General features: G+C 38.7%; 1 protein-coding gene across 1 annotated transcript in view; it reads left to right on the forward strand.

Moving 5' to 3' along the window:
• The window catches only part of LOC139727032 (protein HID1-like), a 73,067-nt gene extending 68,866 nt beyond the window's left edge, over positions 1-4,201 (forward strand). The window contains exon 19 of the mRNA XM_071638015.1: positions 3,725-4,201. The gene's annotated coding sequence lies outside the window, so the exon portion shown is untranslated. The remainder of the gene's footprint in view (positions 1-3,724) is intronic.
• The last annotated feature ends 1,799 nt before the right edge of the window (positions 4,202-6,000 follow it).

Below are 6,000 nucleotides of genomic sequence, written 5' to 3' on the forward strand. Positions count from 1 at the left end.
ACATTCCAAAGAACTTATTAGTGATTAGAGAGCAGACATGGTCACACCCAATGTGAGCCAAGTCATCTACAGAGCCAATCTTCAGCCAATTTTAGAAATTTCAGGCACAACGTCTGAGACAGATTTGTCCAATACTTGCTTATCTTCGTTCTCCTTGTTATCATTACACATGGTGAGTTACTAATTTAAGAGTCGGGCTTCAGGCCGCATTTATTTTGATCTTATAGGCAAGAGTCGATGATGAGTGTGATAATCTGTGCGTGAGTCAAAGTGGCGTGAGCCGAAAATTGCCTCACTGGAAGGAGCATTTTTAAAATAGTCCTCCGATTATTCCTCACGCATTTATGTACAGAGTCCCACACAATTTTTGGCTGAGTCAAAGTTACAGAGCTGAATACAAGATGAGCCCAAGGAAAAACTTTGTTCCGGTGTCTCATGAAATGCTTGGGAATTAGATCACACATTTCAAACTGGAAATGCTGTTTTGACAGAAATTTGCCTAAATATTAACAAACAAGAGGCTTGGTCTTTCAGTAAATTTCGCAGTGCAAAACTGAGCCATGTTAGCTGTGATATAGCAACTAGAGTGTATTCCCTGTTTGTATGTGTTGTCCTCATCTGTGATGTTGTGATTTTAATACGGAAATCAACCAAGTTCAGATGGTTTTAAGATATCAAATTAATATACCTAAAAGGTAAGGGTAAAATAATCATGGACAAATGCAGAGTTTAGTTAACAGCAGCGCACAAATAGAACGTGCCTGAACAACAGTTGATTTAACATATAAACATGAATATATGTGAAAACCTTGTGAGTTGCAAAAACTTTGTCTCTCAAGTGGCATATTGCTATACTTGGAAGCAAAACTTGCCGTGCCATCATCAGTTCTGTACACTCACAACACACCACATTTGATTACACCACTAGCCTCTATTAGAGATGCAACCTATAGAAACTGGGACATTGAGTTTCTACTTCATCAATACATTTAAGATTGATTGCTGTTCATATTATATGGACTGGCACTCATTCGCTGATGGCATCACTACACCAAGAATCAGTTTTGTTTTTATTATTTTTTTATTCATTAAAAGAAAGGGATGAGGAAGGGAAATCCCCCAAGGCACATGACATCATTATATGACACACCCATAAGCCCCACTTGGCTCCACGCTGGTCACTTAATGTCTAAACAGTTTGATATCATAGCACCGGGGGAGTAGAGCTCTTCTCTAATAGTAGCCATATATCTTAGCTACTTGCTGTCATACAGCACTAACCCAGAGTGCTTCACCCAGAGTGATGCCATATGGTGTATGCCCACTCATAATGTTACAGGTACTCTTTCATCTTAAAGGAATGGTATAGTATTGGTGGAGATGAGGATTGGGCCTTAAAATTGTTTGCGAGATACCAAGAAAGCACTTATGAAATAGTACAGAGCATACTGTTTTAAGAGGAATTCAAAGTGTATTTGATGAAAATCAGTTTTGGAATGTCTGAGACCTCCTAAAACAAAGCGATCATCATAAAAGGTGGGTCCCACCTTTGATTAGGATTGCTCTGTTTTGGATATCTCGGCCATTTCAAGCCAATTTTCATCAAATAAATGTTGAATTCCTCTTGGAATTACAAGCTCTTTCATATTTTTTTAACAGGTTTCTCATTGTCTCACCAAAAAAAATTTTATAAACCTGAAGTTTGGTCTCAACCAAAACTATATGATCCCTTTAACCTGTTGAGGACTAGGCCCGAGTATACTTCGGCAGATATCTATGAGAAATGCAATGTTTACAGCAAAATCAGCCCATCCTCAACGGGTTAAAGACCTACGTAGTTCCGCGGGGTTCATGGTTTGCCTGATTCATTCACTGCCCATCATAGTACATTACAAATACCACAAATAACACTGGTTAGCAAAATGTGCATCAAAGTGAATGCTTGTCAGTAATGGTCATCTCCATTCAAGCTTCTTCAGCTGTGTGTGTACTTACACAAAGATCAGTGATAAAGCTACATACAATTCATTACAGGGATTCTTGAATATATCCAAGCTGGGCCAGCCTTCCCACCCCATGGTATCCCCATTCTACCGGGGCCCTGTTTTATGAAGAGTTATAATTGATCATATAGTTGATTTCAATTGTAAGTGTATGGGATCCTGTGTGGTAAGGAAATTTATAATTGATTAATTGATAAAATGGGGCCTGGGTCTTTAACTTGAAACTTGACCTTAATTTGTCATATTTGTTGTAGTAGTTTGCAGACTTTCTCCAAGCATGCAAACATTGCAGAAAGTCAAGGTGGTAATGAATGTTCATTCTCCTGTTTTTATTAGACATGAAAACAAAATGTCATCATGATTTTTATTTTAGGATTCATTTTTCTGCAATGGTTCTACTCTGTCAGACATCCACCCAGGCTCTTTGGCATCAGTCGTAATGTTCTTCCGTATTTCCCATGCAATCTAATCTTGATGGCCTGCATTCACAAACTTAGTTTACATCAACTCTGTGGTTTGAATTTGCTCTGTGGACTAACAGAGACTCCAACCTCAAGCTCCTTCTGATCTGGAGATTCTCCCACCTAAAACCCCTAGCAAACGGGAGACTTCAACTTGATGTGCGCGAAGTTCCTTGTGGCCGGGGTCCAGCTCTAGGGTTCTAGATGTTATCTCATTCTATCTAAGGCTTATTTTTCTACATACGATGACACTAAGTTAGAAATCATTTCAAGCGCGAGAAATTAAATCCCAAGCGGGAGAACAGGAGATTTAGCAAAAATGGGCTTTCGACGGGAAATCTCCCGTCGAAAGCGGGAGAGTTGGGTCTCTGGACTAAAAACAAGTATAAATTAAGTATACCTTGCTCATGGGTATGTTTGTTGGGTTCATTATTGATTGTAATAGTGTTTGTGATGTGTTACACAGGTACGCAGTCGGACTTTGCACAATCCATGAACTAGATCAGGATGTGGTCACCTCCCTGACTAGATGTAAACTATCCTTGCAACTTATGTTCTGGTCAATTTTTTTTTTATCTAGTCATGATCCAATGGTATATCTAGCCCCATGTGTTGATTCCCATCACACTTTGAAGCACTGAATGAATACCAATGAACATCTTTTCACTTCTTCTTTTTTTTTAAGAAGGAGTGGTCCCAAGTAAAGCACTATGGGTTCAAATGATAATTCCTATTGATTGTGTAACTTGCTGTGTAGTCATAAAGCATTACACATTTCAAGGTTTTAATAGTTGATGTGCAGCCAAGTGTTGAACACCATTTTTTTTCTAGTGTAGTTTGAGCAGAAGAGACAATAAAAGATAAATACCAACTTTGCTGAAAGGGAAAAAAAAACCACTGTCTGCTTGAAAAAAGGATGCCAGAGTTTATGTGTCCGTTTTTCACCCATGAGAAGCTAAGCATTCAAGTCGATGAGTCTGGTATGGAGGCTAGCTAACACAGTAGACAACAGAATAATAATGGCAGCGTGTGTAGAATATGGGCCATGTCCAAAGTCCAAGACACGGCTGAGATGAAAGAATGAAACCTGCTTTGTTAATTTGGCTAATGATGCCTGAACAGAAATTATATTACAGTTGTTTCACGGTCGTCTGCATTTATCGCAGGAGTATACTGTATGTCTAGCATTTCATTTGAATGGGTGTATGAGACTAAATTCTCATCCGTCTTTTTCCCTTTCCTTTTAATTATATTTGGCAGGAATTTGGACCCACCGATCTGGTATGACACAGATGTGAAGCTCTTTGAGATCCAACGCGTGTAGACTGTGAGTGGAACACCATTTGGCTGGAGACTGAACACACACACACACACTCACAGACAGACAGACAAACACAGCACACACATCTTCTTGTCCTCATGTTGCAGTCTGCTTGTATAGTGTGCATTATGAATGGTTTCATTTCCCCTTCTATGTGCTTAAGTGTGCAGTTTCAGATATGTGATATTAGAGCTAAAAATCTCACACATATGTATAGATTAGTCAGGCTGTCTGCAATAAATGTTTCCCCATAATCTCACCAAGTCAGTTGCCTAGCTAGAAGGAGGGTTTCTTTGCTTGCATTGACTGTTTTCTTAATTGCTGAATATCTTAGGGACAGACTTAAAAAAAGAACAACAATCAGTGTAAAATGCTGTTCCCAAGCTGTATATTGCCTTCCCCTCTGTCTACCAAGTCACAAGGTACAGGGTGTATATATACATATACATATATATATATATGATAATATATGGCTGGTTTGCATTATATCTCTTCAGAACCTTCTAATGCTTTCTGGAAATATGTCTTGCACACCTCTTGATCATTTGCTCTTCTGGCATCAGACAGTGTATTGTTTTATCAGGTAGTATCTTTTTTCTTTTATCGGTTCTTTGTTATTATTAATTTCTTTCAAAAAAAATAGGGGGAAAAAACCTCTGTGGTGATAACTCGGTCGGGTCATGTCGTTGCAAAGAGTGGTAGTCATTGTTCCTTTGTTAGGCACGACTGTAATGTCTATTTCCTGTGCTCCTAAGTCAAGGTGGAAAAAGAAAGTTGTTTAGTCAGTCACAATTCACAGCCAATAGTGGTGTGTAAATTTTGCGGAGACAGAGTTCTACAGGACGCCAGCCAATCAAGCATGAAATTGCGCCTACAACAGCTAGTTATGGAGTCATAAGGTGTGGCACTGCATATTTTTCTACACGTTGGAAGCTTGACAATACCTATAATCATACAGCCCCACGTTGGCATGGTTGCATTTGAGTGAAAAGTAAATTACAGTTGACATTTACTTGGCTAAAGAACACTGTTTTTGGCGGAGGAATTTGCCTGTATTTAGTCACCTATGTTTTGTGTTAGATTTTTTTTAACGTTATTAGATAGGTGTATGTCGTATCTTGTGATGTGTGACTGGTAAAGTGCTGTTTTCAGAAACGGGATAAGAAGTTATGACAAGCAGGGAATGTCAGAAATATTGCTGTGTGAAAATTAACTTTAGACTTGGCATGTTGACAAAAAGGAAAGTTATCTGAAAGTTTGCCTGAAGAAAGGAGGGAAAAAAGAGAATATAGATATTTATGAATAACAGAAGCTTTATATTCCTTTATTTGATTTCTGATTGCTGAATGCACTGTAAAATTTTCATGCATGCACAAGTTGTGTATTTGATTTGATGTAATCGATCCCTTTCCTTTGCTGCATCCCAAGTAAATTCCAATCTAGGAATGTATCAAATTGATTGCACTCTTTGAGGATGCCTGAGTGCACAAGCAGTAGGCAATGCTCACTCTGAAACTGAAAAGTTATTTTAGTGTTTCATAGATAAGATTACTTGGCTAGTGTACTTGTCAGGTTCTCACACACCAAGAAAGTGAATTAATGGCAAAGAAGTCCTCACTTTTTTGTCCTGTGAGGTTTGTGTTCACTATGGTCTGTTTATGGTCAGAGGAAATGGCTCCAGATGGTCGTAATCAGCAGCTCTGCACTTTATACCATGTGTCATGAGTTTGAGTTTACTGCTGGACTGTAGAGCTGGAGATGATAAACCAGGTGTTCAGAGTCCATTAACCCGTTGAGGACGAGTCCCGAGTATACTCGGGCAAGCGTCTATGGGAAATGCGAGTTGTAGCAAAATCATATCATCCTCAATGGGTTAAGAATGCACAATGTGGCACACTTCCTGACCCAATTTCACTAAGCTGGTTTAAATCAAATCCATGCTTTGAATTTAACTTTAATCCACAAACTAAAGCAAGCACTATAGACAGGCTCACCTGGGCTGTGTATATGTCTGCATGCATTCCTTGTTATTGGTTATTGGATGCCTATTGCGATGTGTCATTTGTCATCCACATTTGCACAATCAAAATTTGCATAATTATTTCTAGAACTAGACTGAAATTGCCTTGATGAATTTTGGCCTAGAGCTATGTTAAAAAGTCAACCCTTCTGTATGTATGATATGTATATGTAGATTGTTTGCTTTGAGGTATGT

This window comes from Diadema antillarum, unplaced genomic scaffold (assembly GCF_040938485.1).
Source record: "Diadema antillarum isolate AM-2024a unplaced genomic scaffold, OU_Dant_1.0 scf00000017, whole genome shotgun sequence".
NCBI lineage: Eukaryota > Metazoa > Echinodermata > Echinoidea > Diadematoida > Diadematidae > Diadema > Diadema antillarum.